The following is a 27,427-nucleotide window of genomic DNA, read 5'->3' on the forward strand; positions in this document are numbered from 1 at the left end:
AGATGAAACCCCACATAAGCAATCTGGTGAACAAGATTCCTAAAGAAGAATCTGAAATTATTTTAGAGACAATGCAGCACATGTATTAACTTCCTTGAAATTACGTTGTCAAATAGTGCACTACATTTCTTGTAAATGCTTTTGACTTCACAATTCTTTCCAGGCAAGAGAGCTTAATTTCAAAATATTTCTCAAGTACCATTCTGCTTATTTATTTTATATGGTGAGTGATGCATAGAAGGCAAAGTAAAAGAATTGAAACTAAAGTGCTAGACTCACAGGAGTAACTACTGTACTAAAGAGAATTTGACAAAGAGAGTGAAAGAAACAGGCAGAGAAAGGAACACATGGCTTGAAGAACTACTGGGTTTTCTATGCAAAATTCACATGATCAGATTACTTTAGAGAGCAGTTTAAGCTGCCTGTCTATATAAAGTCAGCAACACCTACAGTTAGAAAGCAGTTCCTGTTATAAAATGTAAAAGTCCTTCTTTGCAGATTGCGTTAGTTTCTTCCTGTCCTTCCCTGCAGAGGACGTAGCGAACCATCACAGTTCCCTGCACAACACCTTCTGTCCCTCAGGCAGAGTTGCCCAAACATATTCTTTTTGTTTCTCTCCTTGTAACTATTTACAATGGTTTTGTTTCTTCATAAAGGAGCACATGACAGAATCACAGAATGGTCAGTGTTGGAAGGGACCTCTGGAGATCATCTAGTCCAACCCCCCCGCCAGAGCAGGGTCACCTACAGCGGGTTGCACAGGACGGCGTTCAGGCGGGTTTGGAATGTCTCCAGAGTAGGAAACTCCACAACCTCTCCAGGCAGCCTGTTCCAGTGCTCTGCCACCCTCAAAGTAAAGAAGTTCCTCCTCATGTTAAGCTGGAACTTCCTATGTTCAAGTTTGTGCCCATTACCTCTTATCCTATCACTGGGCACCACTGAAAAAAGACTGTTCCCATCCCCCGGCACTCTCCCTTTAGATATTTAAAAGCACTGATAAGATCCCCCCTCAGTCTTCTTTTCTCTAGACTAAAAAGACCAAAGTCCCTCAGCCTTTGCTCATAAGAAAGATGCTCCAGTCCCCTAGTCATCTTTGTAGCCCTTTGCTGGACCCTCTCCAGCAGTTCCCTGTCCTTCTTGAGCCGGGGAGCCCAGAACTGGACAGAATACTCCACATGTAGCCTCACCATGGCAGAGTAGTGGGGAAAGATGACCTCCCTCGACCTGCTGGCCACACTCTTCTTGATGCACCCCAGGATGCTATTGGCCTTCTTGGCCACCAGGGCACATTGCTGGCTCCTTGTCATCCAGTTGTCCACCAGGACTCCCAGGTCCCTTTACACAGACCTGTTCTGCAGGAGGTCAGACCCCAACCTGTACTGATACATGGGATCATTCCTCCCCAGATACAGGACCCTACACTTGCCTTTGTTGAATTTCATAAGGTTTCTCTCCACCCAACTCTCCAGCCTGTCCAGGTCATGCTGGATGGTGGCACATCCTTCCGGCGTGTCAGCCACTCCTCCCAGTTTTGTGTCATCAGCAAACTTGCTAATGGTACACTCTATCCCTTCATCCAGGTCATTGATGAATATATTGAACAGGACTGGACCCATTACTGACCCCTGGGGAACACCACTCGTTACTGACCTCCAACTAGACTCTGCACCACTAACCACAACCCTCTGACCTCTATCTTCCAGCCACTGTTCAATCCACCGCACTTTCCGTTCATCTGACCCACACTTCCTAAGCTTGCCTGTGAGGATGATGTGGGAGACGGTGTCAAAAACCTTACTGAAGTCGAGGTAGACAACATCCACTGCCCTCCCCTCATTCACCCATCGAGTCATTCCATCATAGAAGGCTATCAGATTAGTCAGATATGACTTCTCCTTGGTGAACCCATGCTGACTACTTCTGATAACCTTTTCTTGAATTAACTTTTTTATCAGATCTTTCCAAGGATGAGAGTTAAGTTGACCACCCAATACTTTTCTAGCTGCTCCTACTTAAACGACAAAATGTTATGTCACCATTGTCATGAAACTTATTAGTGAATATTAGTGAATTAGTGAATTCACTAATCAGTGAAAGAAAAGAATCGATCTTCCATGGTTAGTGAGTATACTTTCAGTTGTCTTTAATGAGCAGAAAAACAAATGCTGCAGGACTGCAGCTTTCACTGGTGACTGGTACTTTACTGTTGATAGATACGATAGATACATGATTTAATAATGGACTGCTTATGCATCTGCATTACCATAGCCATTAAACATTAAAAAGTATATTAAATCCCCCAAAAAAAGAAGTAAGCTCATCATCATCAATACAGAAATTCACACATGTGCAGTACAGCGGAACAGAACATACCACGCTGATGAACTATGGCTTCCTACTTTCTGCTCAGCAAGTTTCAATGGACAAACTCCACGCCTTCCCTGTGAGTGCCAGGGAAAGTTTGTCTCCACTGACCCCATGTTGTTCAGAGCTGAAAGAGTTGGGGCTGTTCAGCCTGGAGAAGAGAAGGCTCCGGGGAGATCTTATTGCGGCCTTCCAGTACCTAAAGGGGGCCTACAGGAGAGCTGGGGAAGGATTTTTTACTAGGGCATGTAGCGATAGGATGAGGGGGAATGGTTTTAAACTAGAAGAGGGCAGGTTCAGATTAAACATTAGGAAGAAGTTTTTCTCTTTAAGGGTGGTAAGGCACTGGGACAGGTTGCCCAGAGAAGTTGTTGAGGCCCCATCCCTGGTGGTGTTCAAGGCCAGGCTGGACGTTGCCTTGGGCAGCCTGGTCTAGTGGGAGATGTCCCTGCCTATGGCAGGGGGGTTGGAACTCAATGATCTTCAAGGTCCTTTCCAACCTAAACCATTCTATGATTTTGTGATCTGTGGGTCCCCACACCACCTGCCTCCCCAGCACCCCATAGGGCTGCTGCTCTGCTTTCCTCTGGCTTCACCAGCTGCAGCAGCTGGGCAAAGACAGGGGGAACACCACAGCTCTCCGTGTGTTATATCCCAGCAGTTTTGATAAGGAGCCACCTGGAAAGAGTGAGCCAGCAGTAGCGTGGCTCGAGACCTGACCCTTTCTCCTTCGTCTTGAATCTTTGTTACGCTTTTCTGTTCTAAAGCTGTAGTTTTTGAAAAGCTACTTGTGAAAACACTTTATCAGTGAACTCTGGGAATTTCTCCCTCTGGGAATTTGGCAGAGGGCTGCATTTTCTCTTCCATTGCCAGAGCCTCAAGCTTTGCTAATATTAGCTGCTGTTAACCTAACTTTAGGCCAGCTAATCTGTTTTTATGTCATTCTCTGTTACTATGTTGTGGTATATTTTTCATCTCACTTAGTCTTCATTCTCACTTATTTCTGCATTGCACTGAATTTTCTTTAAGTGCTTCCTTTTCCCCTTTGCCGCTTTGCATTTGGCTTTGGGCTTATTTGTGTATCTTTTGTTTTACATCTAAATAAGTTGCTTTACTATTATTTTGTATCTTGCATTTTAGTTGTCAGCCTTTTCCTACCAAAAGGCTTGCTTTCCTTTTTTTAATTCAGAAATATCTTTGTGTTAATAAAATTGTGCAGACAAACTGTTTAACTTGTGGTTTCTATGAAACTATATGCAGATAGAAACTGTAGGTTAATTAAAAATGCAAAGACCTATACTTTAAGTAAATGTTAGCTAAGCAAAGTCATCTAAAGTATGCCAGAGATGCAATGGAGAAAGGAAGCTTATCAAAATAAGTTTTGTATTGAAACTCATTAATTAACAGTAGAAAGAATACTTATATTTAAAGAATTAAACTGGTTGTTCTTAGGCAGTGTATTTTGTAATAAAAGAGCTATTAGAAATTTTCATGAACAGGCTAAATAAACTGAAATCAGAAAATTATCTTTTTTTCTTCTGTTGCAGAGGTCACACTTTTGGAGGTGGTTTAGTGCTGTAGCAAAATCTTCTTTGCAGTTAGCCCATGATGCTGATCACTTCTTTCCTTTTAATGTTCAGCAGCATGTGTTTTGATTGAATAAATTTGAAATTAAAAGATGCCAATCTTAAGCCTTGACAAATTGCTGCAATATAAACTTCCAGGTCTTTAAAAGTTAACATTTTTTTCTTTCCCAAAAAGTAAATAAAAATAGATCTCCTTGGCAGAAATGCTTTAAGTTTCTACAAAACTATTGGTACAAAGACACCACTTCATTCTGGTCAATTATATTTATCAAAGAAAGAAGATGAAAAGGTTGCATAAATAGCACACATTATATTATCTTAATATTAGGAGTAGATGACTGACTGCATTGAAAATCAAAGTAGTGTTCTTCTCAACCCATACATCAATATTGTTAGGTATCCTTTGTTGACAAACTAATTAGGGTACAATGTTTTCCCCCTCTCATACTCTGTAAGGAATTGCCAACAGCCCATATGGAAGCTAATTCACTGCCTAAAAGGAAAATATTGATTTGGATTTGTGGGGAAGTACTGATTTATTTGTTCATCTACCCATGGTATACCATGATAGAGATTGGATTATGACTAGAGGTTCTAGGTCTTGTCATACCAGTGCTCTAGAAACAACTAATTCATCCTGCTTTTTGCCAAAGACCATGTTTCTCCACACCATCAAATGAATAGATTGCCTTCCAGTGAACCCTGGCAGTCTCTGAGGAATGAAACCCGGGAAGGCACCCCATCCTCCATGTGCCTCCCAGTTACCCTCCAAACCAGTAGTCTGCATAACTTGCATTCCCAGATGCCCCCTGAAAATATGCCAAAAATTAGTACTGCATAGCCCAAATCATCACCATGTTATATTGCACTCAGTTCCTCTGAGGTCTCATTCAAAGAGCTATCTCCTTGCCACACCCAAGTCAGCGTGTCTTTCTTAATAAAGAACAGACTACACCAGTAACTGGTGACAGCTGTGCAAAGAGCATCACCAAGCTCATCTCTGCATGGGGTAAGGGTATGCATGGAAGTACAGTTTTGGCAAGAGTACCTGAAATGTATCTAGACAAAGATCAGCGTTGAGGTGGATCAGGTGGGGAATACGTAGATCACAGGCAAGTACTGGATCAGACTGGAAAAGCTGAAAGAGCTATCATGAAATCCAAAAAGAGGAATAAATGCCCAAAGTGAAGATGGCAAAACATATCTTGCTTCATGAACAAAGTGTTCTTGGAAGTCGTGAGCAGAAAGCACAAGCTATTCTTGACCACACTACAGATTTTAGCAGAATAATTGCAGTGGAGGTCAAAACAAACCGAGTCCTAAGAGGCCTCGCTAATTAGGGTTTTAAGTACTTGGCAGGAGGAGTACACAAAGTAGCCTGCTTTAAATCCAAAAAGCTATGCATTAATTGGGAAAAATAAATCAACTTTACATTACCAAGGGAAAACATACAAGCACGTAGTTCCTCATTAGCTAGAAACAAATGTAGACTAAAAGCCAGTTTTCTTTTGGTAATGGGTATTTTGATAAGCATCTGCCTCTAGCCACCAATCCCTGTCCCAGCGAAGAGGAGAGGGACCGAGATTGCAGTTGCACCCTGTCCCCACAGTTATCCCTGTTGCCGGAGTCAAGCCTGCACTGCCTCAGCAGCAAACAACATGTTGGCAAACATTTCTCAGTCACCCACCAGAGTAGAATTTAGCAAGATTAGAAAACTATTAAAGAGCTCATGTGAAGAGCAAAAGACAGATTATTTTCAACTAGAGAACCTCACCAATTCCCATGGTCCCTCCAGCATTAACCCAAACGGTGGAGAGCATAGTGTCTTCACAGCATGTGGTAATCAGCTCATGGGAAAACATCAGCAGTAGCTACAACAGACCTGGGAGGAATGGTGCCTTGCAGAGTAGCAGCCAGCTCTTGTCAGCTCCGAAAAAAGGGTGAGACGTCAGAGGCCAGGCAACACAAGTGCTTTCTGGCACTGGAGAAGTCCCTACCATTTCACCTATAGCCCCCTGGAACATTATTGCTCTTTGCTAACCTCAACGTTCATCAGAAAATGCTCCTGTGACACATCTACTATGGGCACTGACAGGCAGTGAGGGTCCTAAGTACCGGGCACTATGTGGGGTCACAGAGTGCCGATGTGCCCCAGTGCTGGGGAAAACACAGGGGAGCAGAAGGGCACGTGGCAGGAACAATGGGGATGCTCTCGGCAGGAGACAGATTGTGGCTGTGGTGTTCTGGAGGTAACAGCATGATTTTTTATAAGAAAGGATCCTCCAGTCTTGCTAGCCTTAGTGGGACAATCACTGGAAATGACAGAACGAAACAGTAGGACATAGCCAGGGACGGGATAAAATTGTCCATTAAAATTGTTGTTTAAGATTAGAGATAATTTTGAGAAAATACTTATGAATGTAATAAATCCAGGAAAGCAGATATCACAGTGCAGAAAGGAATTTATTTCAGACAAAAATAACACAGAAAAAAAGGTTCCATGCATATTGCTGTGTTCTAAATTAACCTATCAGGGAAAACAGTGAAGGTTTATAGGTAAATGAATGAAAGCATATCTGTTCAGTAATGAAAAGAAATTAAAACAAGCAAACATTCAACTAAACAAAGAAAAGTAACATACTGAAAATATTACCCTGTAAAGTCTGATATGAAGCAATTTAATGTGACTGTTCAAATCTAGCAAGACTACTCCCAAAAGGAGAAATAAAGGGAGAGGAAAGCACAATTAAGCCACAGATCACAAGAGGCACAATTACACTTTGTCCAACTGAAGGGAAGGACATGTGTGAGAATAGACTGGAATAAATTGGGACTCTTTAATTAGAGAAAGGAACGAGAATGGGTGTAGAAGCAGTGAATGACTGGGACAAGACAAAGTCAAGCATATTACACAACAGATGAAAATAACCTTTTTCCTACAACTTAGCTGATGTTTGGGACTACAGGCCACGAGACAGCAAAAGCTGACACTTGGTGAGACCCAAAAAGTCTTTATAATGTAGCTAATGAGAACATCCATAGGGTTCATTTGCAAACAAAATGGAGCAGATTTGAACCCCTATATTTCAAGACAAATAGTTATTCCACTATCCATTGTGTAATTTCTGCCAATTTTCCCTGAAACTGCTATCAAAACCGATACTATATTGATTAATTATTCATCTAATCCAGAATGGCAATTGTATTTTGTTTTAAGTGTAACCCTATTTATGTCCTGCTGTTTGTTTTATGCCAGTCTGGTGTTTTTCTGGAACTCATGACCCTCAGCTGTTTTTTCTGTTGCTTCCTTTTTGGTTTTAATTGGATCTGGTATCTTGAGATATTTTGAAAAAAAGGCAACAGCTGATAAATGCTGTTCTAAAACCAGTACTCACAAACACGTAGTGATGCAGCAAAGCCAAAGGTGTTGCAGTATTTCTGTCCACTGCAAGTCTTCCAAGTTGAAATGCACCAAAGTTAGCAACTAAAAAGAAAAACTAGGAAAAAAAGACAACATGGAAGTATGAACACAAATGGAAAAAAAAAACTGTATGCATGGGCTATAAATTGTGGCAGCAGATGAATAAGAAAGCTGCTTCCTTGTCCCAGGAGACTTAAAATATTTCCCATTCTGCATCAGGAAGATGTCAGTGGTTTTTCTGAGAAAAAAAGAAAACTGGACAGAAACAGGCAAAGAACAACAACAGCAAAAGAGAATAGATGAGATCAGAAGAAGTAATTGCTTGTTAGTTACAAAACTTACCCACGAGCTTTCTTCATGTTCATTCAACTGACTGTTCTGTCATCCACCCAGTGCCTGGAGGAGGAGTACTTTCACCACTTATTCTGGATAAGGTAACTCTTGATATTGCCTGTTGAAACTGTTCGTCTGTGTCAATATATATTCCGTTTGCAAGGCAGCTCAGGATGGGAAGTCTTCAGTATCCCCAACACGTGCCCTAACCTGGGTTAGAGAGAAAGTTGGTCTCAGATGCTCTCTTTCAAATTAAAATATACATGGGAAATCAAGAATTTCTATGTGCTCAACTGCAGATGTAAAATATGAGCATATGCCTTTGTAGTCCGTGCCTAATACCAAATGTGACTATCATTTATCCACTCTGCTTCTAGCCAGTACTTTGTGAAAAGGAGCAACAGTCCCAGTTTTCCTGTCATACCACTTTCTGCTGGGCCTTAACAAAAAAACTTGGGCCAGGACAGGATGACCTCCTCAGGTGCCCTCTGTTGCTCTGCTCCAAGACTATTACTGTGTCTGTCTCTACAGGCACTTGTTCTCTGTTTTCATGGGTTCTCAAAAACAGAGACTCTGGCCAACCTCACCAACCTATCTAGTAGTCCCTTATTTTATCACCAGAAAATTTTTCTCACCACTTAATCTGAATGGTGCTTGCCACAGATTTCATCTCTTTACAACTTGTCCCAGCAGGAAGAACAGTTAATGTCATTGGTTTTGCAGTCACCTGTACATACAGAAACACAATGTCCTCTCAGCTCCTGCACTTCATTTAACTGTTCCTCAGAGCTCATGTTTGCCAGAGAGGTCATCATCACCAATGCCCTCTCCTGGCGTGGATGTCCTCTGTCTCTGCACTCCCTAAACTGTCAATGTCTTTCTTTAAGCACCGTACCGAAAACTGGAGAGAGCAGTGCCAGGAAAACCTTGCCTGTGCAGTAGGGTACCAGGTGCCTTTTAGTGCAGTTTCTCCATCACCTTATGAGGCCTATGGGGCAACAGGATGCTACAGAGTCTGAGTGCTAACAATGACCTTTCCCTAGATATAACCCCTTCACACTGCAGCTAACAGGGCAGCAAAGGCAAAGAGGGAGCATTTGTAGTCAGATCCTCACCTCTGAACTTCACTGGAGGGAAATAAAAAGTACAAGAAAGATGCAGTGACAAATAACTTATTCTGAAAGCAACTGTCAGGGCACAATAAGAGCGCGTCAAGAGATGGGAGAAAGTAGGACTCTGAAATGTCCCAACTCCTACAAAGACTCCCAGCTCAATCCCACCAGCACAGCAGTGGCAGAGAGAACATACCAGAAAACTCAGCCATTTTAAAGCCCAGCTATCCTCCCTGCTGGAATGCTGCTACCATGAGGCACTATGCCAAAAAAGACATCAGCCTGGCAGGATTTTTCCACATTCGTTTAACAAACTCATTCTGTGCCACTTGCACTGTCTGCTGCCCAGAGGTTAATCAAGAAAAGAAGAGTGGACAGATGGAAACACAACTCCCAGGATATCATATGGAGGAAAGCCTAGGTCCAGTGGCAAAAGGGCATGAAACCAAAATCACAGCGGCCAGAAGGCTGTGAAAAATCTGGAGCAGCAGGCACAGGCCTTGCTGTCAACATCATTTCGTAATATTCCCTTGCCTGCCTTCCACCTGCATCTCTTTAGGTCTCATTTCCTTATTTCTTTTCTCTTCCCAAGTGAAGGTTGACAGCTGAAGTGAAAGAAAATATCTGTCAACTGAACTGTAGGTCCTGAATTGTTTTGGTGGAGAAACGGCATTATAAGTAATTTATTTATCAGGAAAAAAATATTTTTAGGAGGTCATGGATAACTTTTTACTTAAAACATAAGTAACCCGTACATGCTGTGGCATCAGACTGAAATGCCCACAGCTCTTGAGCCAATGACCATATGCAAGACAGACTAGCAGTTCAAGAAAAGCATCTGTGAATATCAGCCAATGTTTATCACCCGATAGAAACCTCTGGCCATACCTTGAAGCCAAGAAAGGAAATTGAAAACAAACACCTTTTACCTACACCACCTCTTTATTTTCTTCTCAATAGCAGCATAGGAAACACAAATGAATTTTCAATGAGTGTCTAAGGCATTACATTAATACACCTTTTCAACTGTTGAAATATTTCCATATGGCTGTACTTACATGATATGGAAATGATCATCAATAAAGGTACCTGAACGCTGAAACAGCAACAACCAAGAAAAACATCCAGATTGCATCAGCCATTTCACCTAGGAGCAGCCATACTTCCTCCACCACCACTTTCCAACCCTCCTTTGCTGACTCCCAAAGTCACAGCTCAAGGTTTCACTGAATTACTAGCGCCTCCTAATAGCAATTTCCGTGCTTTGAGAAAGACATTTACTGCCAGTCCAGCAAAGGTTCTAAGCATGTTGTCAGTCTAAACCATTAAGCCAACCTGCTTGCTTTACATACTTTGATGGATTGAGCTCTGATTTTTCTGTGCCATTCATAAAATTAAGGACATTCCCATTAGCACTCCACCATAAATTTTGGATTATCAGGTACTCCTTTTGATCTAGCAAATATCAACCAGGAAAATAATGTGCTTCCTTATAACCCATGTTAGAGGTTTATAGTTTGTATTGGAGGCTCAGAATAAGCAGGAACAGCTCGGTCCTGACTCCTTAGAACTTCTATGATTCTATGATTTTTTGCTTAAGGTACTTTTTTGTATTTCCAAGTACCTCTGGCCCAAAAATAATAATTTTTAAATTGTTTTGTATTTAAAAAATAAAACTAAGCCTGCAGTGATCCATTCTGCATTTCTCATTATTTTACTTACTCCATAATCCTGTATCAGCTGAGTCAAAACTGGAAGACAAAGTAAAGGTGAGGTTCATACTCCAAAAAAGAGGAAAAGGAAAGAATTTTTTAAAAGGGAACCACAAGTGTAAAAATAGCAGGTAATTCTACTGCAGCCCATTTGTAAAATATGCAAAATGTGTTTGGCTCTGTTTTCTCAGCAGATACCATTCTTGTGACCCTGAGCAGTTATTGCCCTGAAGGAAGGACACACAAGAACATATCCCCACACCTATGCTCCTGTACCATAGAGTATTATTACTGAGCTTGTAAAAGCACAGAGACAGTCTAAATCACTTGATATAATTGTGTCCCTAATCCAAATACGATTTCAGCAGAAAGGAAACAGCAGAAGACAGAATAACAATAAACACACTTTCAATATCTCAAGAATCCCCTATGAAATGATCAGTGTAATCTGAAAACTCCGTTCCTTCAGGTTGGTATCAACATCCAGTTTAGCTAACAATGTTCAGCTGTAAGTAAAATGATTACAGGCATAACTAAGTTAATGAAATCATGCTTCAGTGCTCAGGATTGAATGTGCACTTTTTATGTTGATCTGTGAGGAGTTCTAAATGCATAATTATCCAGACTTCTCTTAAAGAGGGGGTTATCACTACTCATATTTCCTCCTTGCAACCATACCTAGAGTAGATTGCAGACCTTCTAAATATTTCTAATCATCTCACCAATAGCATCGGTCATTTCAGAATAGGTCAAGACACCTAGGAGTTTTCTTACTCAGCCTGTACATGCTGTTTACTTTATTCTCACTGGACTGGGTAAGCTGATCATAGAACTTTAATCCGTACATAAATTTGCTAGCTATATTTGTGTTCCCACAGGGAAGGACATGTACATTAGAGAAATTTGCCAAGTACAAAACAGTCCTAAAACAGAGAAATATAGATCCCTTATCAACTTAAAACATTCATAGTAATTACAAATTTTGAAATGGATAAAGGACTTAGAAATGAATTTTAAATTAGTTCTGATAAGAAGAACACTTATTGAAGATTATAAATAGTTTTGTTAGTATTGTATAATTTTTTGAAGGTCAGAAAGCAATCTGTTTTCAGATCATTTGGGGTCTGCCATAAAATCACTTTCTTTCTAAATTAATAATCTATTCAGACAATCAAAGAATTGTTATGACTATCATTACAGTCCTGATCTAAAACCAACATCAATTTTACTCACAGATAGCTCTAACAGCTATCTTCATGGCTAATTTTATCCAAAGATCATGAGAAAAAAACCCTCTAAATGTGTTTCCCAGTCATTTCACCAGCAGCCATGTCACTGCAGGTATGTGGATCACAACCACAGGCCAAATCTCAGCTCATCTTAGCTAACTCTCACATGGCTCTGCTGAAGACAATAAGACTCAGACGTGAGGGTTATGGTGGGACTACAGAATTAAGTAAAGCAGATCCAACTGCAATGAGGCTATGTGGAAGGGGAAGGAGGATTAGTCACTGCGTAGGTGTTAATCCATCCTTGTTGGTCTGCTGAAGACACATGTGGACTGCAGACAACTCCACTGATTGGGCTATGGCAGTCTCAGCTGCCACACGTAGTTCTTTTCAGCACAGTGACAGTGCCCGTCTCGATATTTTGCCTCAGTCTCTCTGTTGAAGTAGACACAAATTATTCATCAATGTCCAGAGACACCAAAAATCAAGGAAAGAATCCAGGTTTAGTGGAGTTTGTGCCTAAACAGTATACTTTATTTTGTATAGCATTAGCATTCCAGAGTTTAGGAGGATAGACAGAAGACTTTGCACTGTGGTTAAGTGAAACTTTATCCATGTGATCTGCTGACAAACTCAGATACACAAATATCTTATTTCCATCAGATATACATGTACATGCATATGATTTGAATTGAAAAAAAAAGGGGGGGTAAGCATGAAAAGACTTTGGGAATGATTTAAGACTCTTGATATCTGTACAAAGCTGACCTGGAGAACACTGTGACGTCTATTTCACTGTTGTTCAGAAAGGCATGTTTCTAGTACGCGTAGCCATCACACATATATGCGTGAACAAGCAACCTTCCCTTCCCCCTCCAACAGATTTTCCCTACCAAAGTGCTGTACTGGAGCACAGTATAATAGAGGTGCCAGACTGCCCTTCCTGGTATCTCAGCTTTCTGGTAACCTGATGCTGTGTCCACATTCTGAGCACATAGTAACTACTCTGTGGCAGCTTGATAAACTTTCAACAGAAACTGTGAAATACAAAGAATTATTAGAAACTTAGAAAAAAATAGGTTTCCTTTGCTCTCAGGCTTAATATCTGTAGGCATCAATTTTTATTAGTAAACTCAAAATTTAGCATAGGCAGAATTCAAGGCTCCTTATATTTTAAGAGTATTTGAATTGAGAAGTTAAGACAAATTTAGTCCCGCTCTTTCCTTCAATGGTGTTTATGCAGTTTTCCTGTCTGTAGGCAGGTGTTGTCATCAACGGTTGTATCAAAGACCTTTTTGAGTTTAATATTTGCAAGCTATTCCCTTTTTTGTTTTGTTAGCAACTTCTTTTGTACATATTAATTACTGCAGACCTCTGCCAACATGTGTTAATATCCAAGCACAGCCTCTTTCAAAGGGAAATGTCAAAGATTAAATTCAAATGAAGGATGACATTTCAGTTTGCATATTCCATGTATAATGGTTCTTCTCTACCTCCTAGAAGCTTCAGTTGAGGAAAAATGAAGTATTTAAAGAGAAAGACAAAACAAAAAGTTCAGTTTATTTTTTTATATAATGGCTAGGTCTCCAAATCATCTTTCCAGAGGCAAAAAACCCCTGCATGACAAAAATAAAAATCAGAAACTAAATTAAAATATTTCAAGATAACGTGCTTTACTTGCCAGGTGCTAACAGACAACTGTCAGAAAAATAATAAAATGTATCTCATTCTTCTGCCCTTTTGCTTTTCCTGACTGCAGGCTTGGACAGAATGCATTAATAAGCACTTCTGCGTCTCCTAGGTGATGTTCACCACTTTAGACTAATTTGCTCTTGTTGGCAGTTTTCGACACACGTGTCAGGAAGCAGCAAGGGCAGGCTGCTCTGCAAGGGAAGGTGAACAGGGACCAAGCACCACAAGGTCAACAGAGGCAGCGACACACTGACAAGGGTGCAGGTCCACCACATCTGAATGTAGAGAGTGATGTGGGGCTGGGATAGTAACCCAGGTGTCCAAGGGACCTGTGTCTGCCACACCTGCCCTGGTGGAGCAGCAGGCCTGAGGTCAACACAGGGAGCCAAGTCAGCAAGTCGGAGCCAAGGCAGTATGGGACTAGGCACAGCGTCCCTGTAACATAGCTCAGGCAAAGACCAAGGGCAAGAGCACAGCTCAAAAGCAGATCCCAAGAGAAAGGAAGGTGAGATCCCTGGTCAGAGCTTCTCACAGCCACACAGCTGCCCTGTTGGAGCTGGCTCCCTTCCCAGGTGGCTGAACCTCCAGTAGTGGGGAGAGGCTGCTGACACACACAGCCCTGATACTATGGTCGGGGAGAGGAAGTTAATAGGACTACTTTTGAAAGGTGTATAGAAGAAAGCCATGAGAATCCAGATAATTATTCACAGACTTGAGTTTTCTATATGAAGAATTTGCAGTTTCGTTGAAAACATTTTGGTGACCTGCAAGTCGAATAACACTCATAAGCACTAGTTTCAGGAGAGTTTTGTACTGGGTGTTTTGCTCTTTCTTGTGGTCTTCTCTATGGCTATGCTGTACAGACTTCTTTAAACTTTGTTTGAATTCACAAAAAAAAACCAAACAAACAAACAAAAAAAACCACAACTGGCAGTGATGAGTAAGATCTGCAACAACTTAAATACTCTTAAGAGAAGTGTCCTTGAGATTCACTCAAGTGAACATGCCTTCTCTCCGGCTGCTTTTCTTCTCTGGAGAGTCTTTGTGTTACTAGTACTGTATTTGAGCAGAAAAACATGGGAAAGACAACAGCTGACTCAAAGAGTTAATAATTATGAAAAATAGGTGCTTGAAGAGACAAAGAGAGGTCTACCATGAGAAAAGGGGACTGAAACAAATATTCTTTTGCTGTAATGCCTTAGACTTACAAACTGGTAGAACTAGCACTTTGTTGAGCTAGAAGCAGCTATGAGAGTCAATAGCCCTAATGAATTTGTCAGCACAGGAAAAATGATTGGCATAGTCATTCCGGGATAACTAGTAAGACAGTAATATTCAGACATAACATCCATATGTGAGCCCTACTAAAACTGAAAAACTATGGAGCCAGGAATTAATATTCTTGTTTCAAACGACCCTGAATATCATAGTCATTTGATATATTCCATCAGTCAGTTTCCTGGTGTTAACAAGTCCCTGGGTGGTTCAACAAAGCATAACTTAGACATCACATCTTCGTTTGATTTTATCACACAGCCAGTATTACTTGTGAGTGTATGTTTTTAACATTTGTAACTTTGGCTTGATATCTCAATAATATACAACATTACCAATGCTATTTATGTTCCCTGGTTCACAGCGGGACTCATAACTAGTCCCGCTAGCCATTTCCTAGCAAGCTGAAAGATAAGCAGTGACTAAATTTGAAATGCATAAGTTCAAAAGTTCTGTCTTACAAGCTTTGGACGTTCCGTAAATACAAACTAAAGTGTAATTCTGTCATTTGTCTAGAACCTTAATGAAATATTGTATCATATATATACAATTGAATAGAGAGTAGAAGAATCTGAATCACATTACAAAATTTAATAAAGAATCACATCATTGTTATAATGATAGCTCAGGGAGCCTCTAAAATATACATTTATACTAATCAAATACCTCCTATGTCTTATTTAAGATCCTGAGGTTTATATGAAATGGACTATTAATGACCAGCATCCATTCTTTTTTAACCAATTTTCTTGTCACTCTTTAAGAAGTTTTATAATAAGAAATAGACCTTATTCCCTTGTCTGTTTTTTGTCTCAACAAAGCATATAGTCCCTATATTCATTTTAACTGACAGATATTTGACATAACACCATTTTGTAGATTAGAATTTGTATTTGTTTTCTACTGCCATTGACTTTCCTTGTTCAGACGATTTTAATAAATTCTACTTCTGCAAATTGATTTTGAGGTCTGCCTATTTTTAGAAGATGCAAAATGTGACCGATGATAGAGTAGAACTTCAGTGAGCAGCAGCACCATGTCACAATCAGAACAGCAGTGAAGTGCTGGTACCGTCAATATGGCTGAATGCCATTTTTAAAGGCCATTTGACATTGATATTCCATCCAGGGTTGTATTAAACTATATTGCCTGTGGAATTAATCATATTTATTCTCCCACCTCTCAGCATGTTTACAAGCCAAGCATCCAATTTTGCAAACACTGAAACGTACATACAAATGCATTGACTTTACATAATACTTTAATAGGATTATATTAAAGAAATCCCTTATATGCATGAAATGAAAGTGCAGGTTGTAAATGGGCCTTAGGCCACAAACCAGAACAGTGGTGTTAGGCATCACTGCCCCTTCTGCATCTGAACAGGGCTATCCATAGCGTGTTCCATCCAAGGTCTCCTCCACCTACCTAGCCCCACTGCCCAGCATGCAGGCAAGTGGTAGAGGTCGGTCCATGACACCTGTCATACCATCACAGATGCAGCACAACCTATGACCCCCAAACACACTCAGGTAATTACCTCTTCCAACAGCTCCTTGAGAACAGCTGAAATGTCAAGAGGAGTCTCCTGTGAGGGTGTCAGAAGAGGTCTCATGTGCCTGGAGCACAGGGTGGATGCAATAGAGGAACTGCACACCAGAGGTCTTTTTGCAGGCACTTGCTGCTCTCAGAGAGCTCTGGGACAGACTACCCCAGGCTTTGCCCTTGGCAGATTCACTTCTAGGTATGCAGAATTAGGCACGCACACAACTGTTCCACTACCGCCCAAAGCCTCTCTTATGTTTCTAATGTATTATTCCCAATATTTAATCCATAAAGACTATACAGGACCTTAGTCCTGCTGTTGGAGTACTATTTCTCAATGTAAGATTTCACTTTGACCGGCATTCATTTCCCACCTCTTTTCTCTCATGATGGTTTCATCCTTCGGTCTTTCGAGCTCTGTCTCCATACATTTGCCTGAAGGATTTTTGCAGCTGCAGCATATCAATAACCTTACAGAAGATGCTGCATGACTGATTCACATCTATTGCTGCAAATCAAGGACAAAGAACTGAACTGGCTGATAAAAGTAATTGCAATTTTCCATCCCTGCTTCACAAGCAAGCCAACCAAATGGGTCATCGTCCAAAAAAGGTATTCAAATTAACTGACAACTTCTAAAATAGAAATAAATAGGAATGTACTGATCTGCTTAGAACAAAAACAGAACAGAAAAAACTCTGCGGCTCATCGCTGTATGCACAGTCTGCGCAGTAGAACATTTGAGATTACTGCTTTCATTGCTAAAATAAAATGTACATCAAATTCACAATAAAAACAATGGGACAAATCTTATGTTCCTGACATCATAATATTTTGTCTGCACAAAGGCTTCTGAACACCCTGAACCCAAGCTACAGCATCTATATTTGTCCTGTGCTATTCAGATTTAAGTAATAATGAATTCAGTGTGTATTGAAGAACTCTGATGAGAAGATCCTGGCATAATTAGCAAGACATCAAACAAACCTTTAAAAGAGGTTGTTTAGGCTTTCTGTTTTCATTTACCTTGTTCCAGACTATCAAAAAACCCTCTCTTCTTCCCCCTCATATTTTCACTTATAAGTCCTTTAAATTTCAACCTGTAAAGAAAAATAGCAAAGGCTGGAGATGTAAATTAATGTCCCACCTGATATTGTTTATAAGTACCTTCCTGACAGATAGGTTCTCTCTGAGTACTCGGTCAGCAGCAAGTTAGTTACTGTGTTATAACTTTATAACAAAACACTCTCAATCATAAAAACCATTTATTTCCATTTTAATGCCTGTAACCCCTACAAGCCCCAGACCATGAATTTACAGTCCTGAGACTGTAATCATTCATTCACAGCTGCTATTCAGTGTTTACTGGGAAGGAGCACAAAAATGATGCTGAAACAGCATCCAATTTTGGAAAGCTCAAGGAAGGAAGGAAATTGTGCAACCTCTCATGAACCATGTAGATGACATTTGAATACACATTGCTGTGCATGATCTCCTGAGAGTGCTTTTTGAAGAATTTTAACTTCAGTGCCACATAAAGGTTACTGCTAAAGGAAGCAATATGGTCATTTTTAAAACCAAATCAGAAATAACTTCCTGTCGTATCCACTGCACATAACTTCCACGTATCTAAAGGACACCTGTGAAGTGTGGCCAGCAGGTGGAGGGAGGGGATTCTGCCCCCCTTCTCTGCTCTCATGAGAGCCCAGCTGGAGTACTGCATCCAGCTTTGCAATCCTTAGCACAAGAAGGACATGGACCTGTTGGAGCGGGTCCAGAGGAGAGCTGTGAAGATCATCAGAGGGCTGGAGCACCTCTCCTGTGAAGGTGGGCTGAGGCAGTTGGGATTGTTCAGCCTGGAGAAGAGAAGGTTCCAGGAAGACCTTATAATTGCCTTCCAGTATCTGAAGAGGGCTTATAAGAAATCTGGAAAGCGACTTTATATAAGGGCTTGTAGGTGTACATGGACATTTACAAGGATGAGGGGTAATGGCTTCAAAGTGGAAGAGGGGAGATTTAGATTAGATATTAGGGAAAAAAAAATTCACCATGAGGGTGGTGAGGCACTGGAACAAATTGCCCAGGGAAGTTGTGGATGCTTCATCTCTGGAAGTGTTTAAGGCCAGGCTGGATGGGGCTTCGAGAAACCTGGTCTAGTGGGAGGTGTCCCTGTTCATGGCAGGGGGCTTGGAACCAGACGATCATCAAGGTCCCTTCCAACCTAAACCGTCCTATGGTTCTATGATTCTATAAGTTAACTCAAGCAGCACTACATTTCTTTCCATTGACATTTGCATATTTTGAATGAAAGACAGCAGGATACATATTCTTTTGTATCTCATTTCTGTTATCACATTATTCCTAATATCTTAACAAAATGGTAAAAATTACTAAGAATTATGAGACTAGCATTTCCATATTTCTGAAAACCTTCCAGAAAACTACCAAGATTTAGGTTTCAACATGCCCTTCACTAGATTTCCATCTCTGTCTAAGGAATGAAAGGGATTTAAGGTACAATATTATGATAACACTGTTATTTTGTAGGACTGGGGCACATACTTTCTTGCAAATTAGTAGTAATACTAACAACAGTTTTTTCCTGTGTTTTGTCCAGTGTTTGCACTGCTGCATTTTCCATTGGAATGCAGCTATTATTGAAATACCTCAAAAAATTCAAGCTAATCAAACCATCAGATTTCTTCCTCAAACTAGGAAATTTGAATCATCGGTTACTTGGATTTTTGATGCAAGAGCGCAGATCAGTCAGATGTAACTCAAAAATTAACTATGGTGCATTTCTATGGGTTTCTAAATTATAGGAAACTTATATCAAAACTGGCATTGGCTTTGAATTTGTAGAGAAATCTAAAATTGTATTTCTCATGAGTTAGCTTGAATACAAGCAGAGTTAGCTTGAATATAAACAGGGTTTATATTCAGGAATATAAACATGAGTTTGTATATACATATATCTGTGTTTATATATATGTGTGTATGTATATACATATAACATGAGTTTATATTCTGTGGTCCACTGTAAGCCTGATTGCAAGTCAGTGTTAGACTGTGCACAAAACTGCTTGTAAGGGGACCCTTCAGCTGTTCACATTCCAAGTGATATGTTCATTTGGGAAATACTGGTCTATACTAAATGGAATTTTGACGTGAAAGTTTGCTATATTAGAGATGCACACACAGATGCCCACCCATATGCAAAAAAATTGTTAGCAAATGGACCAAGCTTGGAAGATTTAACTAATTGCAATGAAAGCATCAGGAAATTAGCAAGTCTGCTTCCTCCTCTACTTCCTGTCCAATTGATGGTGTTAACAAAGCTGTGGAAGGTCTTGGTGAGCAGAATAGAAACTGAACCAACTGCTGTTTGCACTATACTTTGTGAAATTAAAAAAATACTTTCTCCAGTTGTAAAATATGTCTAATTTACAGCAATAGCTCTGCTCTCTTCAGCAGCCTGCTATGGCAATTATGGATGTATTTTTACACTTTTGTCCTCACACTTTTCTGTCATTAAAAATATACTGTAAAATGAAGCAATCTTTTAACTTTCAAAATTTAATTAAGCATGCTTTTTTGTGTGCTATGTGATAACTTATGACGTGACAAGAATATAGAGCAGTATTTCTAAACCACTCATTTACATTGTTTTTATAGATGTGCAGAAAAAGAGAATAAGAAGGTGGTTTTATCACTTAGCTTTTAATGTGCTTAGTGAGCCGTTTTCCCCTAATGCATCACTTATCAGCACTGCATCAAATTACATTAGTTTAATTTCAGGATTGTTCTGTTTCTGGTTGATAAATGTGCTTTTGTCTTTTATATATTACAGATAAACTGCATATACTTCAGTAAGGTTTCAATGACTGTTCTTGTGTTTATCTTCTTCTAGTTGCCCTATAGGAAGCACCAGTGACCACTGACCCTTTTTGCTACAGTTTCTGCCCTGAGATAAGATTCTGGCAGTTGTTTCTTGACCATGCGAGACCTATAGGTTGTTTTTGAAATGCACACATGCTTTACAAAATAACTATTTACATTCTGGGCATCTATGCCTGCAGCAAAAAAAATCCAAATTTCTTCAGACAGTGCTTCTGCCTGACTGCCCACACGGTGAACACAAGTCTACTTTGATAGGAGAAACAACATTTCTAATTAGCTTCACTTTCAGAAAACTAGCCCAGGAAAATAGAATATACTTAATTACATACAAGAATGTCTATTTGCATGGGTATTTGTGCTGTCATCATGAAAGTCTCGGCAAAGTTAGGCACTGAAACACAGAAGTTTTAGGTGATATTTCGCACTCATGCAATGGAGTTAATTCTTGGTAGTGTGCCTATGAAATAATAATAGATATTAACAATGATCTCAAAGGCTTGCAATTTTGCATTAATGTATTATAGAGGATGGTATCCGCAGAATGGTATCAACTAATGGAGAGAAAGCATAAGAGAGCTATTAATTAATTTGGCAGAGTCACAATACTTTTGTAATCCCTGTGTGGAAAGGAAGTAAGTAAGAAGGTAAATAGTATTCTTTATGGTTAACAGCCATTTTCATGTCCCGCAGTGCACCAGTGTTGCCATCCCACAGTGCAGCAGAGAGGGACAACTAAGGGCAGTTCGCAACATGCCCAGTGCAAGCTGATCTGCATCAATATCACAGTAACTTACAAGACGCCCAGTCATTCATTCTGTAACATACTGATCATTCAAACTCAGGCCCATGCATAAAACATGGGATTTTCACTTACCATCCTCATCAGGATTTCAGTGTGACAATTTATGTGAAGAAGTATTATTAAATATCAGTAAATGCCCTGTATTTCAAACCCTGGTAGTCTCCTCATTAGTGCAGCCAGAAGAACAGAAACTAATATTCAAATGCGTTTGTCAACATGACTGTACATAATAACCAAGCTCAACTCTGCTATGACATGGACTAGTTCGATTCTACTGTCTTCAGAAGTCCTTATTCTTTGGAATAATATTAGCATGGATTAGTAGACAATAGACAGAACCAAACTAGCTATTTGTGGAACTTGTATTTTTCAGGTAGTTTGGTATACATGGTCTTTACTTAGCTCAAGTTTTGCCAACTGTGTATAGTCAAAGAAAAATCACAAAGAAATCATAATTTTGTGAGAATAAGTAAAACCACTATACAAGAACAAATTTGCTTTGATTTGCTCTGGTTGTTATCTCTTGAAAATAAGTGGGGCTTTGGGTGGAACAGCAGGAAAGTATGTTGTAGGTCTGTTTCAAGAAGTCGTTTAGGTTGCCAGAAAGTTATAAGGTATTGGGAATCTATACTGAATTTAGGAGTTTATCAATACCAGTTAATAAAACCTATGGTTTTGTAAATTATTTTAAAGGCTATTGCAGATATTTTCTGTTTGTACACACATTACTGGAAGAGAGAGAATTCAAGTACTTGGAGGAACTGGCTTCTCTGTTACTAGTTGAACATTCCCCACAAAAAAAAATACCTTAGGGTTTTCATTTTTTTTTCCCAGCCATCATACTCTTTGCCCACTACCCTTATCAGAGTTGGGACACTGGAACATAGCAGGACAGTCACTGAATATTTCCCCAGCAAAAAGTGAGGAAGATGTGTGTAGCTTTACAGTTAAGAATTACAACCAATGCCATTGAGAGACAATATCTCTCTAGACTATCTGAGGAAAGATGATTTTTACGTACTCAGAAGCAGTAGTCAGCAGAATCATGGGGGTGTTTTTTTGTTACTAGTCCTCTTTCATCCTGCTCCTTTTTTTCTCTTCTTTTTGTGAAAGCTAGTGCAGATTTAAGTGAAAACTAACCATCAGCTTTTTCTTCTCACTCCTACCATAAAATGTTATTTTTGTAGCAATGTACAAAAATAAATACCGGGAAATAACAAAGCAACTGTGCAACTACAAGGTCTCTCTTGCCCCGCCACTGAATGAACACTGGATTGCTGGCCATGCACCCATCCCTCGTGTCATTTTATGTTCAGTTTTACACCATAGCAGTAACAAAGCATTTTTCCTACTTACAAATAAGTCATACTTCAAGATACTGCTTTGTTCAGACACCTCTAGTTCTTCCTCTAAGTCCTCCTGGATTTTTCTAGATCCTGATTCTTTTCCACTTTAAACCTAAAAATTTCAGTCATGCAAAACAGCATCTCTGAGAGCAAAATTTACATTACAATAGGTTCAGCAAGGGGCAGCAAGGACTGTTGTTGCAATTCCTTTGCCAAACTTATGGAAGCACTATGGTTTATGCTAGGAAGTGGGAACCTTCCTTGAAATCACTTCCATCCATATAAATCGGAAATAACCTCAGGCAAGAGCCACAGTAGTTCATCCCAAAGCAAAGTAGTAAGAATGTTGATGCCATTGCAGCCTGGCATATTGTTTGTATATTACCACCAGAAGATGTCCTTTCACTTATTTTCTTCAAATATCAAACTTCAGGGTAAAACCATGACCTTTCGTCTGCAACTGTTGTTAATTAAGCTCAAGGAAGACCTGTGTTTTATTTGTAGGGAAAGAAATTTATCAGTCCAAGCAAATTTTTCAATATCCCTAAACTTCACAAATTTTAGAGTTCAATCAATAGTTAAGATGGAGAACTGGGGTCTCAGGAAAACTGAAAACCAGTCAGATTTTACTACATGTTTCAAAATCCTCCACAAAGCTATCATGCAGCCTATAGAGCACAGAACAATGGGAGAGGATTTTATTTTCCTTACAAAAGGATTGTCTTCCAAATGCAGGCAGTTGACTCAGTAACATGAATTTACTATGCTCTTGTTGACAGATATTTGTTGCATATCCTTATACATCCAAAGAGCTTGAAGAGTCATTTCTTTATTACAGCATACAACAACAACATACAACAATATGAAATATGTGAGCTCCTATAAAATGCTTCAGCAGCCAGGACATTTATTACAAACGGAAATACAGAATAAGTCTTGCTAAAGCAGGGACCTATATTTTGCTGTAAATAGTATCTTCATCACCAGGGAACTGTCACAAACACTGGCAGGACAACGAAGTATATTTCTACTTGAGACAAATTTATTACTGGAAAAAAAAATGAACAAGGTTCTTATTTTGCAGTGTTCAATGATGCATTAAATTCTTATTAATGTCGACATACAAAGACATGGAAAGAATATAGGGAATTTCTTTCAGACCCTTCAATTTTATAATCTGTCAATCAAGTGTCAATCTGTTGGATTGCAGACTTTGTTCCATCAATAGGTGTAGCTCTTGTGATCAGTCACTTTATATCTATGCATACATGGGTTAACAGTGTAGGTCAGCTGGCCCAGGGCAGATACCAGACCTTTACAAGCAGAAGATGCAAAGTTTTTAATTCTGCAGCTGATATAAGGAGTGCTACACTGAAGTGAAATGCATGTAATTAATTTGTTTTCATTTAGTGGATGAATATAATCAAGAAACTAGACTCCAATAAACAACACTGGGGTCCTCTGAATTCTGGTTAGATCTGATGTATCACTTCTCTTGATGGCTGAATGAGAATTTTCCTGTTTCCTTTGAAACACATTATAATCATGAAGTTTTTCTTCAGAGAGTTACAGAAATATTTACCAAAAGCATGACAAAAGCTTAAATCGTTAGAAACACATATTCAAAATGTCATATCACTTGTATACATAATTACCTTAATTTGTGACCTGTTCAGTATTGATCTCTAGAACTCAAGATATTCTCTCAGAAGCATGAGGGAAGATTTTTTCAGAGAAGGGATTGTCCTGGTTCCGGCAAGGATGGGGTTAATTTCCCCAAGGAGCCGGCAGGGGAGGCACGTATTCCATCCCACGTGACCCATGCCCCGCTATAAAAGGAGCTAGCCGGGGAGGGGGAGTCAGTCGCCACTCGGGGGCGGGCTGCCGCGGTGAGGGTCAGGTCGGTGCGCTTCGCAGCGTTCTTATATTCCTTTACCGGTGTTATTGTTTTTCTTTTCTTCCTTCCCTTTGTCTGTTCTGTTAAATTATAATATTTCAACCCACGAGTTTTGCCCTTTTCTGCTGATTTTTTTCCCACGGCTGTGGGAGTCGAGCGAGCCGCTGCGTGGTTCTCTGTTGCTGGCTGAGGCCAAACCACGACAGGGATGTATCAGATGGCTAATAAAATAGTTCAGACATTACAAGACACACTCTTACGCCAGTCAGCGAGCCTCATACCCGTGAGAAATGCACATCTGGAGGGCAGCACCACTTCAGGACAAAGCTGGGGCTAGGGAGCACCTGCAAAAGCAGCGTCCCCTGGGAGATTGAAAAAAGAGTGGGTACTTTAGCAAAAGTGGAAAAAAATCTGTACCAGACACAGTTAATAGAGTTTTACTTCATAACAAAACAGACCCAATCAATGCACATCAATGCTGAAGTTCAGAATTAGTGATATCTGTCCACAGGAAATCTCATCTGAACAATCTATACTGGCTTACAACAGTATTATGCTATACTTCTAATTTTGGGGGGAAATGTAGGAAAACACCTTTACATTTTCTTTTGTATTGCCCCAGTGAACAAATTTAATAAGTGAGAAAATGCATATTGCTACGACCCCACCTTACTGTACTAAGTCCTCTCTTCTGCTTCCCTCACAGGCCAGAATACATACAGAGAGCTGCTATTTTGCACCCACTAAGTAGCAGGTTGTTGTAAATTTACTTAGCACGTGTGTATTAACACTCTGGATCTGGTAACAGCCATGGAATGCCCCAAGCACCTCAACAGGTTTCAAGTTCACAGCTGAACTAGGGTACAATTTACTGCCAATTGACATGTCATCTTTTCCCTTCCAAACTCCTTTTCATTAGTCATAAGTACAAGATACAACACAGATGACCGTAGCAATCTGCATAGCACCTCAAATGAAAACCAGGAGGAAGCCTGAACTTTATCACAGTAGTAATATAAATAATATTCATTCAGTGCTCCAATTAGCTAACTGCATTTTTAAATAGCAGCAAAACAAGGACAACTTATCAATTCATCAAACTTATGTTTAATGCATAGCCAAATGTACCATGAAGCAAGACAAACACACTCATAATGAACACACAGTTTAATGAACTGAACTCACATAACCTTTCTCGCCTGAATGATTTCCTACTCAACAAGCTATCTGAATGATGTAAGTGCACCTTTTATTAAGTATAATATTATTCACCATGTCTAGAAGCAGCAAGATCTAGTCCCCAAGTAGAATCTTTATTCATGCATGCATTTATGTTAATAAAAATGTTAGGTTCTCACGTAGATTTTGGGCACCCATTACATAAATTTAAGCACTCATATAGTTATGAGTTATATAACTATGATAACTAAATAATAAAGAGAATTAACTCTTTGCAATTTTCTTAAGCCTTAGTCATCACCCATATATAAGAAAAGTAGAAGTATATGGCAAACTCTTAAAATAACTGATCCTTCCAGGAGGAATTAGTTATAGGCAGATGTGTAACACAGGCAAGGACCAATTTCATAAATAAAACCATTTATTTGAAAAGCACTGCTGTATTTCAAAACTGCAAAATTCTACTTGATAGCTGTCAGGGATACTTATCATACTGACAAAACCAGAAATCTAAGCAAACCAGTTGCACATCACAGTAGCCATTAGTGACATCACCCAGCTTATTAGCATGTAACCAACACCCAGAATTCAGAAGTTTCTGCAAATTTTACTCCAAATACTAGCAACAGGATAACAAAGTCCTAGTCATTGACCAGCCAGCCAGTGAGATATTTACTGCAAGAAGACAGAGTTTGTCCCACAGGTATAATTTCTGATTAATTAGGTCCTTGACAATTTTGTCACATGTTCCTCACATGGAGCTAAAACATTACAACCTCTGTATTGCTTTGGTAACTCTTTGATGCTCAGAGAAACCCCTCAGAGCATTCATCCTCAGGAGATGGTCACAGGAGGTTCTGAGTGGGCATCACACACATGCCTCGATTCCACTGCCTCTGCTTGAGACCCTCCATCATAAATACATAATGCCCACTCTTCTACTCCTACAACCAGCAGTTTTTGAACTACTTGTTGTTTCACAGATGCCTGCAGGCTGATGGAAAAGTTTGATTTCTCTTTGAATTATGCAGGTTGCTTTTCATAGCTTAGAAGAGATCCATAAGTAAATTGGCAAGGCTTAAGAGGCGGAAATGCATACAGAGTGCAGCTGTCTTCCTAATAACCTCCAATAAAGTCTCCTACTGGGATGTTCTCCAGCCTAAAAATCCCTTTTGTGTAGAATATCATTAAAAAGAGAAGCCTGATAACTGCCCATGCATTTTCTTCGTAGGCCATGTCCAGAAAATGTTGCAGCTTTCCCAGACGAGCAAATCGAAAAACTTTGATGAAAAGTGACTCACTGAGAGCGGACCTTTTTCTGAATTGGATGTTTGCCTTCTGAAAATTTCTTCTGTGTCATAGACATTGTGATGTGGTAAAGCCTATCAAAAGCAGTGTTCTCAGCAAGGAATTATTTGAACAAGTTTTTATGTCAGCAGTTTTCCATTGTAGCATACTAACTAGCAATAGCAATGACTGAACAATACACAACACTTGGAATACAGTCATGAATAATACCTGAACCTCAACTGAACAATACACAACACTTGGAATACAGTCATGAATAATACCTCTCTTCCAGTAATGTATATATATACAAAGAATCCCTCCAATTTCCTTTAAAACTGATTTACAGAACTGCAGCTTTTAGCACGGGTAATGACAAACTCTCAAATTACCTATGTGTTCTTGCTACCTTATAACTTTCCAGTAACCTAATCAACCTCTTCAAACAGACCCACAGCAAGCTCTCTTGCTGTTCCATCAGAAGGTCTACTAATTTTCAGCAGGTGACAACCAGCAGAAGTAGGACAAAATTAGGGCTGGGTTTTCAGCCAAACATCCATGGCAAAAATATTAGAATCGTGTTCAACAAAATACTTAGTTCATTTATGTCAATTGCACCAGATTAGGCAGCTTCGAGGAAACAAAAATTAAAAGCAGTAACTGATTAAATTTTTTTCTGAAATTCACTTCAATATTACTTTTAAAATGCAACATTTCAAAAGGCAGAAATATTTTTTTTTCTTCTTT

Source organism: Vanellus vanellus (genome assembly GCF_965231255.1).
Source record: "Vanellus vanellus genome assembly, chromosome: Z".
NCBI classification, from domain to species: Eukaryota; Metazoa; Chordata; class Aves; order Charadriiformes; family Charadriidae; genus Vanellus; species Vanellus vanellus.